General features: G+C 45.0%; 1 pseudogene across 1 annotated transcript in view; it reads right to left on the bottom strand.

Moving 5' to 3' along the window:
* Positions 1-13,773, bottom strand: part of LOC310835961 (P2R1A-PPP2R2A-interacting phosphatase regulator 1-like) — a 53,910-nt pseudogene that overhangs the window by 30,116 nt on the left and 10,021 nt on the right. The window contains exons 3-7 of the transcript XR_014568646.1: positions 13,035-13,091; positions 9,803-9,846; positions 9,331-9,385; positions 9,075-9,176; positions 6,381-6,469 (exon numbers count right to left, since the gene is read on the bottom strand). The product of XR_014568646.1 is annotated as a P2R1A-PPP2R2A-interacting phosphatase regulator 1-like (transcript). The remainder of the gene's footprint in view (positions 1-6,380; positions 6,470-9,074; positions 9,177-9,330; positions 9,386-9,802; positions 9,847-13,034; positions 13,092-13,773) is intronic.

The following is a 13,773-nucleotide window of genomic DNA, read 5'->3' as shown; positions in this document are numbered from 1 at the left end:
GAAACAGTTAACTTATTAAACCTCACCATAATTTTGTAAGTATTTCTAATGGTATAACCAAATCAGTCATTTTTGTTATAACTGGAAAACCTCTGAAAATTTATGATTCCAAAAAGGAAACCTTCCTCCCGATTGTCAATATTAAGAGGATGCCAGCAAGGTTGAACCTTTCTGTTAAAAAGGGATTTTATCATTCCAAAAAGGAAACCTTCCTCTGGTTGTCAGTATTCAGAGGATGCCAGCACAGTTGAACCTTTCTGTAAAAAGGGATTTAAATCAAGCCTTCCTGACTAGTGGTTTAAATCAAGTCTGACTGACGAGTGGTTTAAATCGTGATTTAAATCAAATCCACCCTGATTATAATGCTGTATAATGCCCTTACAAAGAGTAGCCTTTCACAAGCTTTCATCCCATAAAAGCAAACACTGTTAATATTTTTAACCGCCAAGGAATTTCACCAAAGATGGACTTTGTGCCCTAGCAGTTTATCAAATGAAACTCTGCTACACGAGTCCGCTCTTTAATAAGCATATCTACGCGGGGCAGTATTTTCAGGACAATGCTAATAAAATTGATATAAAGTTGAAAATAAATGCTATCCTTTCCAGAAAATAAAACACAAATAATGACAAGTTACATAACATCAGAAATGCCAATTGCTATCTGCTTAGGCGAGTAAGGCAACACAGAACATGTTTAAATTACAGTGGTACCTCGGGTTAAGAACTTAATTCATTCTGGAGGTCCGTTCTTAACCTGAAACTGTTCTTAACCTGAAGCACCACTTTAGCTAATGGGGCCTCCCACTGCTGCCGCCGCCCCGCCACCGCGCGATTTCTGTTCTCATCCTGAATCAAAGTTCTTAACCTGAGGTACTCTTTCTGGCTTAGCGGAGTCTGTAACCTGAAACGTCTATAACCCAAGGTACCACTGTATAACTGCTAAATTGTCAGAAGAAATAAATTTATTTTAAAAATGGGCTTTAAGTAACCAGCCTGTGACTTTATGGTTTCAGCTTGCGGTGTGCTGCCAGATTTGATATACTGTACCTTTAAAGTTTCTTACATTGATCCTAATTATTTGTTATTTGATACATCTGTGAATAACCTTATAAGTTCTATACATTGGTTTTATCAGCATCAGCTAGCTACACTGGTTAGTAAGCACTGATCCCCAAGTATTATATTTACCTGTATGGATATTCTAAAAAAATTACTTGGTGTGTATTCCTAATTTATTGTTTATTCGTTAATTAATATACAGGTTGCTTCAGCACTATTTGAAATGTTAACTCATTACATTGACTACTCTTTGGTGATGGACTGATATCTATTTTATTTGTAAATTGTAAATTTGGGGTGACATTCTACTATTAATAAATGCATTTATTACATTCATTAACCACGTGTTGTGGCTGTATTGGAGTATACAAGTAAGGAAACACACATGATGTTTAAATTATACAACTGATAATCTGGTTTTCGTGTTGGTTTTATGCAAGTGGTTTTTAATGTGAAGCACCCCAAGAGTTTCAGGGATGGGGCGGTGCAGAAATAAAAGAAATAATAAATAATAACAAACACAACGCCACACACTGTCCATCAGCATGCATCTAGATTCAGGGGGGCAGCCGCGTTGGTCGGACACAGTCGGAATAAATAAATAAAAAATTAAAAATGGTCCAGCAGCGCCTTTGAGACAAACAAAGTTTGTTCTTGGTATAAGCTTTCGTGTGCATGCACCCTTCTTCAGATACACAGAAACAGAAGTCCCCAGACTCTTATATATCGTGGGAGGGTGGGGTGGGGTTTTTCTCAGAAGGGTAGTAGGAGATGAGTGATTTTATGGTTCCCAAACAGAAGCATAGTAAGACTACAGACCTGCACCTCCATGACTGACTTTTTCTTAATCCTTGTATTCACTAATAATAACACTTGGCTGTCGTGCGCAGGCAGACTTCTTCAGATACACTGAACCAGAAGTCCCCAGACCCTGATATATAGAGGGAGGGTGGGGTGGGGTATTTCTCGGAATGATAGTAGTAGATGAGTAATTTTATGGTTCCGGAGCCCCATTCACAACCTGAGCAGAATGCAACCCACGTCTGCGTGTGTTTAGTGATTCGCCGCTTCTGCGCATGCGTGTGACGTCATTTTGAGCGTCTGCGCATGCACGAGCGGCGAAACCCGGAAGTAACCCTTTCTGGTACTTCTGGGTTGCCGCGGGACGCAACCTGAAAACGCTCAACCTGAAGCGTCTTTAACCTGAGGTATGACTGTAGTAGTACCAAATCAGTCATTTTTTATGTAACTGCCCAGGAGGACTCTCCTGTGTGAGTGTCTGAGGGCCCTGCTCCTTCCTGCCACTTACCACCTGGCCCAGGGCGGGGCCTGAAGCCTCACAGGGACTGCTGTGCTCTGCTGCCCATGAGGACTCTCCTGTGTGAGTGTCTGGGGGCCCTGCTCCTTCCTGCCACTCACCATCTGGCCTGAGGCGGGGCCTGAAGCCTCACAGGGACTGCTGCGCTCCACTGCCCAGGAGGACTCTCCTGTGTGAGTGTCTGAGGGCCCTGCTCCTTCCTGCCACTCACCATCTGGCCCGGGGCGGGGCCTGAAGCCTCATAAGGACTGCTGCGCTCCGCTGCCCAGGAGGACTCTCCTGTGTGAGTGTCTGAGGGCCCTGCTCCTTCCTGCCACTCACCATCTGGCCTGGGGCGGGGCCTGAAGCCTCACAGGGACTGCTGCGCTCTGCTGCCCAGGAGGACACTCCTGTGTGAGTGCCTGAGGGCCCTGCTCCTTCCTGCCACTCACCATCTGGCCTGGGGCGGGGCCTGAAGCCTCACAGGGACTGCTGTGCTCTGCTGCCCAGGAGGACTCTCCTGTGTGAGTGTCTGAGGGCCCTGCTCCTTCCTGCCACTCACCATCTGGCCTGGGGCGGGGCCTGCAGCCTCATAAGGACTGCTGTGCTCCGCTGCCCAGGAGGACTCACCTGTGTGAGTGTCTGGGGGCCCTGCTCCTTCCTGCCACTCACCACCTGGCCCAGGGGTGGGCCTGACGGGCCTCACTAGGACAGTTGCTGTTACTGCTGGAGGGGTGCAGAGTGCTTTTAAAATGTTTTAAAAATTTTATTTTGAATGTTTTGTATGTGGGGTGGGGGTGGGATGGATGTTTATTGGGCCTGGAAATTTGTTTAATTTTATGTTTTTGTAATTTTTATTGTTTTTTGTTTGTATTGTTTTATTTGTTTTTTTTTAAGGTATTATTTTGTTCTTAAGGGGAGGGTTCAGGGCTGCTGGGGAGTAGGTCCCAGCCAATAAAATGGCTGGGACATGTTCCACAGGGGGGGATGCACTGGGAGAACCGATCTCAGTGATCACGGGTAGGAGGAGGAGTTACGCTAAGACCAGACAATGTCATTACAGAGGAGGCAGGTTTAGTCGTTGTCTGAGGACTATCCCTGCCTCCGGGTCTGGTCCTGACCGGATGGATACTAGAATCAGCAAGGGATACCCACATGACTTGAAAGTGTTGCTGTGCAATGCCAGGTCAATGATTCATAAGACCACTGCCATCCATGACTTGATCATGGATGGAGGACTTGACCTGGCATGTGTAACAGAGACTTGGTTGGATGAAGCAGATGGGCCTGTCCTTGCCGCTGCTTGTCCACCAGGTTTCTCTTACGCACAGCAACCCAGGTCATGTGGGCGGGGAGGGGGGGTTGCAGTGATTTTTAGAAAGTCATTAGTTTGCACCAGGCGTCCTATTGGGAAGACCCAGTTTTCTGAGTGCATGTTCTGGAAGTTGGGCAATAGGGGCAGTACAGGATTCCTTTTGGTGTACTGACCTCCCCGCTGCACCAAGGATTCCCTGCCCGAGCTGCTTCAGGTCGTGGCGGATGTTCTCCTGGAGACACCTAGCTTGGTTGTCCTAGGGGATTTTAACATCCATGCCGACACGACCTTACAAGGGGCCGCTCGGGACTTCGTGGAAAGCATGGCCTCCATGGGGCTGTCCCTGAATAAGTCTGGCCCAACCCATAGCCGCGGACATGCCTTGGACCTGGTGTTTACCTCTATGGATGTTGGTGATCTGACACTAAGTAAAAGCGAAATGAAAGAAGTGCCATGGTCAGATCACTTCCTGGTGCAACTGGACTTCTCTGCGACCCAGCCCCTCTGCAGGGAGGTGGGACCGATTCGGATGGTCCGCCCCCGCCACTTAATGGATCCAAATGGTTTCCAGAGAGTGGTAGGGGATGCTTTATCCCATGTTGATGGCCTTTCAGCCGATTCCCTGGTGGCCCGCTGGAATGTGGAGTTAACCAGGGCTATTGACTGTTTGGCTCCGAAGCGCCCTCTCCGATTGCATGGAGCCCGGAGAGCCCTGTGGTTTTCCACGGAGATGAGGGCAATGAAACAATCGTTGAGACGGCTAGAGCGCCGGTGGCGGATAACTCATTCCGAATCTGACCGGACACAGCTTAGAGCTCAACGTCGAGCCTACCAAGTGGCGATAGTGACGGCGAAGAAGACTTTCTTCACCGCCTCTATTGCATCTGCAGAAAACAGCAGGAGGAGACTTTTTCAGGTGGTTCACAATTTAGTGGAACCACCTGCAACATCGGGGCCCAGTACGGGCCACATGTTCTCCTGCAATGATTTTGCAAATTTTTTTGCAGATAAAATCGCTCAGATTCGGGAAGAAGTAGACTCCACCGTGGGAGCAGGGCCGGGGCGGGAGAGTGCTAGAGTCCTGTCTAGTCAAGTTGTGTGGGATCAATTCCAATCTGTTACCTCCGAGGATGTGGACAGGCTGCTTGGACGAGTGAAGCCAACCACCTGTCTCCTGGATCCTTGCCCATCCTGGCTTATAAAAGCTAGCCGGGAAGGACTGGGCGATTGGCTTCGTGGGGTGGTCGATGCTTCCCTCCGTGAGGGAACCTTCCCAGACCCGCTGAAAGAGGCGGTTATTAAACCGCTTCTTAAAAAACCATCTTTAGATGCGGCCACGATGGCCAATTATCGCCCAGTCTCAAACCTTCCATTCTTGGGCAAGGTGATTGAGCGAGTGGTTGCTGAACAACTCCAGGCACGCCTGGAAGAAGCGGACCATTTGGATCCCTTCCAGTCGGGATTCAGGCCTCATCATGGGACTGAAACTGCCTTGGTCGCAATGGTTGATGATCTCCGGCGGGCTAGGGACAAAGGTGAGAGCTGTTTCCTAGTTCTGCTGGATCTCTCAGCAGCGTTTGATACCATCGACCATAACATCCTTCTGGACCGTCTTGAGGGGCTGGGAGCTGGGGGCACTGTCATACAGTGGTTCCGCTCCTTTCTCCTGGGCCGTGTTCAGAAAGTGGTGGTGGGGGATGAGTATGCAGATGATACCCAGCTCTACCTCTCTTTTAAATCAGAACCAGTGAAGGCAGTGAAGGTCCTGTGTGAGTGTCTGGAAGCGGTTGGAGGATGGATGGCGGCTAACAGATTGAGTCCAGAATGCGGCAGCTAGACTGGTGACTGGGAGCGGCCGCCGAGACCATATAACACCAGTCTTGAAAGACCTACATTGGCTCCCAGTACGTTTCCGAGCACAATTCAAAGTGTTGGTGCTGACCTTTAAAGCCCTAAACGGCCTCGGTCCAGTATATCTGAAGGAGCGTCTCCGCCCCCATCGTTCTGCCCGGACACTGAGGTCCAGCTCCGAGGGCCTTCTGGCGGTTCCCTCACTGCGAGAGGCCAAATTACAGGGAACCAGGCAGAGGGCCTTCTCAGTAGTGGCGCCCGCCCTGTGGAACGCCCTCCCATCAGATGTCAAAGCGATAAACATCTACCTGACATTCAGAAGACATCTGAAGGCAGCCCTGTTCAGGGAAGTTTTTAATATGTGGCATTTTAGTGTATCTTTCATCTTTGTTGGAAGCCGCTCAGAGTGGCTGGGGAGACCCAGCCAGATGGGCGGGGTACAAATAATAAATTATTATTATTATTATTATTATTATTATTATTATTATTATTATTATTATTATTATTATTATCATTATTATTTGTAAAAACTACTCTGAAAATTTATTATTTTTGAAAAATGAAAATGAAAATCCTTATTTCCTGATGAATAGCCTTTGGACTCGAATGTCAGTTAAATAGAAAACTATCTTTAGAAAGATGTTTCCTCCAAAAGCATTTTATTTTTAAAATCTGATTTAATTTTTTTAAAAAATCCGATTTAAATAAAAAAATCTTTTTTGACATATATATATTTAAATCATTGCTTTTTATCCACCCTGATCTGTTCCATTCGCAGGCATAGGTCATGTATAAGTTAACAGTACAGAAGTCAAACTGATTACTAAGAAACGCTTCCGCAGATATACTGACTTACTTTGAAAATCTCCTTATGGGGCTAGGAGTTGGGCTTGGAGGCAATCCATTACTACACACAAACATTTGCAGGGAGGGAGAGAAGCATTGCTAGGAAAGACAAGCACAGCATTGAAAAGCACCTGAAATGATGTTTCTGTTGTTAGAAATAAGAAGTTTTATCAACATATCAACACCAGCGAAATTAACTGAAATGCATAAAACAAGGAATCGTTGTTGGAAACGTAAAGAAAAGGAAGGTACTTTTAAACTGTATGTGGTGGGTCTGTAAGGAGGTGAAAGCTTTCTGGGAAATGATTTATAATGAACTTTTAAAAAATGTTAAAATATATATTTATTTAAAAAAACAAACCAAGAAGACTTCTTACTAGGCATTGTAGGTAATGAAATACATAAGCAAGATAAAAGACTGTTTTTATCTGCAAGAACTGCAGCAAGAATATTATTAGCCCAACGTTGGAAGCATACAAGAGATCCCAACGAAAGAAGAGGGGCAGACGAAATTAATGGACTATGGCAAGCTGGCGAAACTTGCAGGGAAAATTCGGAACCAGCAAGACCAGACTTTCCTGAAATATTGGAATAAATTTACAGAATACTTGAAAGACAATTGTAAAAAACTAACTTCGCTAGGAGGGTTGCCAGAAGTTTTGTAAGGTGGACTTTATCTATTATTGCAAAGTGTAAAATGGTTGATTTATAATTAGGATTTAATAGTACCATATTTTTCCGTCTATAGGACTAGGTTTCCCCCCTAAAAAATAGTGTCCAAAATTGAGGGGCATCTTATACATGGGGGCCATCTCCCGCCCTTTTCTTAAATCTGAGTCCCTAAAAATAGGGGGCATCTTATACATGGGGGCGCCTTATAGACAGAAAAATATGGTAATTTAAAAATGGTCAATTTACAATTTGGATTTAATAGTACTGTATTTTTCTGCCTAGGGACGCGGGTGGCACTGTGGGTAAAACCTCAGTGCCTAGGACTTGCCGATCGTATGGTCGGCGGTTCGAATCCCCGCGGCGGGGTGAGCTCCCGTCGTTCAGTCCCAGCTCCTGCCCACCTAGCAGTTCGAAAGCACTCTTAAGTGAAAGTAGATAAATAGGGACCGCTTTATAGCGGGAAGGTAAACGGCGTTTCCGTGTGCTGCACTGGTGCTGGCTCGCCAGCTGCAGCTTCGTCACGCTGGCCACGTGACCCGGAAGTGTCTTCGGATGGCGCCAGCTCACGGCCTCTAGAGCAAGATGAGTGCGCAACCCTAGAGTCGGACACAACTGGCCCGTACGGGCAGGGGTACCTTTACCTTTATTTTTCTGCCTATAAGATGCCCCCATGTAGGAAATACCCCCTATTTGGGGGAAATCCGATTTAAGAAAATGGGGGGAAGACGTATCTGTGTATAAGACGCCCCCAAATTTTTGACATTTTTTTTTGGGGGGGGGCTAGTCTTATACACAGAAAACCATTAGTCAAGGAGGAGGGAAGTCTCCGGCTGTTTTAGCCAAATGTTTTCTATGTTATATATAAGTTGAATGTTATGTTTAAAATGTTTACAAAAAACTAATAAAAATGATAGGAAAAAAATGAAGTTTTATAAACATATTGCAAAATATTTATCCCTCCAGTTCTGGACAGAAGGAACCAGAAGGGTTGGTGTCCACAGCCCTCTCTGAAGATTATGAATGAGCTTATCGGTCCAAAAGATCTGAGGACTCCCGAAGACCACTAAATATCATTTAGTTCCCGTATAACAGGCACGTCCAACAGGTAGATCACGATCTACTAGTAGAATGTGGGGTGTTCCTGGTCGATCTCTGGTCCCTCAGGGATCTCCCCCCCCCCCCACAATAAAACATGTTCAACAACTACTGCATCCTCAAAAAAGCTCAACCACTCTGGCTTCCTAAGAAAAGCTGAACAACTTTGCCTTCCCCAAAAAAGATCAGCCACTTTTGCTCCCTAGAAAAAAGTGGGCCATCAAATTAAGTTCCACTATCGGACTGTGGATTCAGGACCCTCCACTGTGTTTTATATAATCAAGTTTTGATTATGTTCTGTGTATCTCGCAATGCTCATTCAGTTCCATTCATTCATCTATTCAGTTCCATTCATTCGTATATTCTGTTCCCTTCATTCATATATTCCATTCCCTTCATTCATATATTCCATTCCCTTCATTCATATATTCCGTCTCCTTCATTCATTTGCTTCCGGGGGGAAAAAGCTCCACAACTTTGATCCACCCAACAACAATGGATAGATCCCGGCCAGTTTTTTTTTAATACTGTGAGTAGATCGCAGTCTATCGGGAGTTGGATGTCCCTGCACTATCGGACTGCGGATTCAGGACCCTCAACTGTGTATTATATATAAGTGACCTTTGATTATGTTCTGTGTGAATCGCAACGCTCGTTCTGTTCTGTTCATATATTTCGTTCCATTCATTCATTCATATATTCCGTCTCCTTCATTCATTTGCTTCCAGGGGAAAAGGTCAACCACTTTGGCTTCCCAAAAAAAAGCTCCACAACTTTGATCCATCCAACGACAATGGGTAGATCCCGGCCAGTTTTTTTCATACTGCGAGAGTAGATCGCAGTCTATCGGGAGTTGGGCGTCCCTGCTGTATAGAAAACTCTTCCCACACTGCCACCTCCCTTGCGACTCCTAAACTGAGGAAGCTCTCTGGCGTACCTTTCCAATCCCCCTCGTGGGCGAAGGTGCCGGAGAGATGGGAATGAAGTCTATCCTCTTTGGAGACGATGATTTTTCCGATTTGTCCAAGTCATTGTCACTCTGAGAACACAAAAGGGTCATATTGACAGCCTCATGGGGCTGCGCTGCAAAAATCTCAATGAAAAAGAGCACAGCCAATCACTTCATTCCCCACTCTAAGCTCACTGGTTAAATTAAATTAAATTAAAATATTAAACATCTGTAAAAAGATTACCAGGCTCAAGCTTTCTTCCCATGATTGGCTTATCTGCATTGCTGTTTGGACTTCCCTAAAACACAAAAAGGCTCATCAGTGGTGACAAGAGAACACAGTCGCTGCTTCTTCTTTTTTTTTACAGCAACTGCATACAACAACTATACTTTGCAAAGGCATATGTGGAACATTACAAAGAACAAGTTCATTTTCTACAAGTACTGCTTCTTAAAGTTGTCGCGTCTGACACTTGTATTTGTAAAGACATACATGGAACACAAAAAGCTTTTATTTGAACATTACGTATATAAGAACTGATCTATTTGTATTTCCCGTTCTAAATGTTGGTCCTTAATTGCTTCTACTCAGTTAGTTAATGTGAAAAGAGTTATATTTATATGATGTATAAATAATTTATATAGTTAAACACAGCCAGTTACTTTGTGGGTATATTTGCTCCTTTTTTTTAAGACAGCAGTTCAGTTGCGCCTACCTTTCATGTGCCGCTTCTCTGTTCATCAAATCCACTCCTTCCTCCTGGAGTACAAGAATTCACAGCTTAGTTCTTAATGACTTCCTGCTACGCAAAATATCACTTCCTATATCAACCATATATCCTATATCAGGCATCGGCCAACTCGGCCCTCCAGATGTTTTGGACTTCAATTCCCATCATCCCTGTCCACTGGTCCTGTTAGCTAGGGATCATGGGAGTTGTAGGCCAAAACATCTGGAGGGCCGCAGGTTGGGGATGCCTGTTTTGGGACTACAACTCCCATCATCCCTAGTTAACAGGACCAGAGGTCAGGGATGATGGGAGTTGTAGTCCCAAAACATCTGGAGGGCCAAGTTTGGCCACCACTGCTATATCCTATACAGCCTTGTGCAAATGAATTGAAACAAAGAATATTTTCTATCTCACTCGCTATCTGGAGGGCCGAGTTGGCCGATGCCTGTCCTATATCAGCATAATCTGATATATCTTATATCATAGGTAGGCAAACTAAGGCTCGGCGGGCGGATCCGGCCCAATCGCCTTCTCAATCCAGCCCGCGGACGGTCCGGGAATCAGCATGTTTTTACATGAGTAGAATGTGCCTTTTTATTCAAAATGCATCACTGGGTTATTTGTGGGGCATAGGAATTTGTTCATTTTTTAAAAAAAGTATAGTCCAGCCCCCCACAAGATCTGAGGGACAGTGGACCGGCCCCCTGCTGAAAAAGTTTGCTGACCCCTGTAATATCCTATATATATCTTATATCAAAAGAATCCAATAAATCCTATATCCCAGTGATGGCCAAACTTGGCCATCCAGCTGTTTTGGGAATACAACTCCCATCATCCCAAGCTAACAGGACCAGTGGTCAGGGATGATGGGAATTGTAGTCCCAAAACAGCTGGAGGGCCAAGTTTGGCCACCACTGCTACATCCTATACAGCCTTGTGCAAATGAATTGAAACAAAGAATATTTTCTATCTCACTCGCTATCCTGTACTCAAAACAAACATGAAAAGCCAGTTGGTCATTGTGGTGTCGGAAGCCTGCAGCCAATAGGAGGAACGATGAGCTCGCTACAATCTATTGAGGTTCTACGAAAGAGAGTTATTCCAGAGCTGAGAAAGAGGTATCCTGACGGTACTGAGATATTGCAGCAGGACCTAGCTCCCTGTCACATATCAAAAGCGGCGAAGAAATTCACGACAGAGCAGCAAAGACAGATACTTGATTAGCCAGGAAATTCCCCTAACAATCCCATGGAGAATTGGTGGGCTATATGCAGAAAGTCGCCTCTGCGCTGTAAGACTGCGCAGCTATGCAGAAGCTCGAGTGTGGTGTGGGGATCTGAAAATCAACAGCATGGGTAGGCAAACTATGGCCCGGGGGCCGGATCCGGCCCAATCGCCTTTTCAATCTGGCCTGCAGACGGTCCAGGAATCAGCATGTTCTGTAACCTGAAGCGTATGTAACCTGAGGTCCCACTGTATAAGACTATTTTGGGGGAATCAGATTTAAGAAAATGGGTGGAAGATATATCCGCGTATAAGACGCCCCCCCCCATTTTTTTTTGGGGGGGAACCTAGTCTTATACACGGAAAAAATACATAAATTTGCACCAGGGTGTATCAGCAGAATTGCATGGTGCAGCCAAACTGTACCATCACAGTGGATAGGGTAATACAGTGGTACCTTGGGTTACAGACGCTTCAGGTTACATACGCTTCAGGCTACAGACTCTGCTAACCCAGAAATAGTGCTTCAGGTTAAGAACTTTGCTTCAGGATGAGAACAGAAATTGTGCTCCGGCAGCGCGGCAGCAGCAGGAGGCCCCATTAGCTAAAGTGGTGCTTCAGGTTAAGAACAGTTTCAGGTTAAGAACGGACCTCCGGAACAAATTAAGTACTTAACCCGAGGTACCACTGTATGCGTTTGAATATAAATAACCGCGTAGATGCACACAAAACATAAATGTATCAGGAAGATACATTTTCCCCCAACATGCTCGTTTTCTGTCTGCAGGAAGCTTTCAAACCTGGAAGCTCACATCTCAACCCTCTGCAGCAGCAGAAACCAGCACCGACCCTCCCTGCCTCCCGTCTCACCAGAGTGGTGCATGCTCTGGTTATCTCCCGCTTGGACTACTGCAGTGATGGCCAAACCTGGCCCTCCAGCTGTTTGGGGACTACAACTCCCATCATCCCCGACCACTGGTTCTGTGAGCTAGGGGTGATGGGAGTTGTAGTCCCAAAACAGCTGGAGGGGGCCAAATTTGGCCATCACTGGACTACTGCAACATGCTCTACGTGGGGCTACGTTTGATGGTGACCTGGAAACTGCAATTAATTCAGAATGCGGCAGCTAGACTGGGGACTGGGAGCAGCCGCCGAGACCACATAACACTTGTCCTGAAAGACCTGCATAGGCTCCCGGGGTGTTTTTGGGCACAATTCCAAGTGTTGGTGCAGACCTTGAAAGCCCTCAACGGCGCAGTACAGGAAACTTTCCTCTAGTTGTCAATATTAAGAGGATGCCAGCAAGGAAGCCTGCCCGCCCCACCCTGAACTCCCCTGCCCCTTCTTCCAGGCATAGGCAAACTCGGCCCTCCAGAGGTTTTCGGACTACAACTCCCATCATCCCTGACCACTGGTCCTGTTAGCTAGGGATGATGGGAGTTGTCGTCCCAAAACAGCTGGAGGGCCAAGTTTGCCTATGCCTGTTTTATTATGTTTTTAGTGTTCTGTTGGAAGCCGCCAAGGGTGGCTGGGGAAACCCAGCCAGATGGGCACAGTAGAAATACATTATTATTATTTAAATTTTATTTTATATACAAACCAACAGGAAAACAGAAATATTTCACATACGCTACTGACACCAATTACAAACATTAAAACACCCTTGTGACTTCCCTCCACCAACATTCACCTTCTTTTGTACAGTATTACTGTATTTCACATTGCAATTTATATCTTTGTTTCTTAACTCTCTTAACTTATTATTATTTATTCTTACTCGACTTTACAAGCATTAATCCAAACATATCAACATATTATTTTTTTGAGCAGTGTCTGGACATATAATCTTCAAACAATTTCCATTATAGTCTTAATTTCTGCAAAACAATTGTTTTCTTCGAATAACCGAGATATTATTGAGACCAATTCCAAAGAACCTTTATATATGTTTGTACTTCAATGACAGCGCCTGTAGAAGTGAAATGTTGCTTACCCTCCTGATCTGATGGAGTCGGCTGCTGGGAATACAAATTGTAGAGGAAGAGATCAGCTGTGGGAGAGAAGGAAGACACAGACGTTTCAGAAGTTACCTTGCTTTGGTTGGGCTGAAAGCCAACACTCACTCAAGAACCTGGCATGCCACTTTGTAAAGAAGGAAAGATGAGCCGCTAATAAAAACTGCCCACAGAATTGTATAGTAAGAATGCCAGGGTGGGTTAAAATCAATGATTTTTTTAAAATGAAAAAAATCAATTTTAAAAAATTTAAATAGGATTTTTAAAATATTTAAATTGGATTTTTTGGATTTACCATATTTTTCCATGTATAAGACTAGGGTTTTTTTACAAAAAAGATAGGTTTAAAATTGGGGCTCGTCTTCTACACGGGTAATTTAGAGTCCCCCAAAATAGGGGGTGTCTTATACATGGTATACGGTAAATCGGATTTTGAAAATAAAACGCTTTCGGAGGAAAAATCTTTGTCAAGAATTTCTATTTAAGTGACATTATAGTCCAAAGGCTATTCGTCAGAAAATAAGGATTTGTTTAAAGTTTTTGTGTGCCCAGTCTCAAATCTTGGGCATTCTTGGGCAAGGTGATTGAGCGAGTGGGTGCTGAACAACTCCAGGCACGCCTGGAAGAAGCGGACCATTTGGATCCCTTCCAGACGGGATTCAGGCCTCATCATGGGGCTGAAACTGCCTTGGTCGCACTGGTTGATGATCTCCGGAG

The sequence above is a fragment of the Podarcis gaigeae genome (genome assembly GCF_964106915.1).
Source record: "Podarcis gaigeae genome assembly, chromosome: W".
Taxonomy (NCBI): Eukaryota; Metazoa; Chordata; class Lepidosauria; order Squamata; family Lacertidae; genus Podarcis; species Podarcis gaigeae.
The sequence above is the reverse complement of the archived record's forward strand: the minus strand, read 5'-3'. Positions and strand labels throughout refer to the sequence as shown.